Source organism: Physeter macrocephalus, chromosome 14, assembly GCF_002837175.3.
Source record: "Physeter macrocephalus isolate SW-GA chromosome 14, ASM283717v5, whole genome shotgun sequence".
Taxonomy (NCBI): domain Eukaryota; kingdom Metazoa; phylum Chordata; class Mammalia; order Artiodactyla; family Physeteridae; genus Physeter; species Physeter macrocephalus.
In genome coordinates this window covers 25,008,160-25,008,441 of record NC_041227.1, presented here as the reverse complement: position 1 = coordinate 25,008,441, position 282 = coordinate 25,008,160, and positions in this window count along the sequence as shown.

Below are 282 nucleotides of genomic sequence, written 5' to 3'. Positions count from 1 at the left end.
CTGATGAAAGAAATTAAAGATGATACAAAGGGATGGACAGACATACCATGTTCTTGGATTGAAAGAATCAACAGTGTGAAAATGACTATACTACTTAAAGCAATCTACAGATTCAATGCAATCCCTATGAAACGACCAATGGCATTTTTCACAGAACTAGAATAAAAAAATCTTAAAATTTGTATGGAAACACAAAAGACCCTGAATAGCCAAAGCAATCATGAGAAAAAAAAAATGGAACTGGAGGAATAAGGCTCCCTGACTTCAGACAATACTACAAAG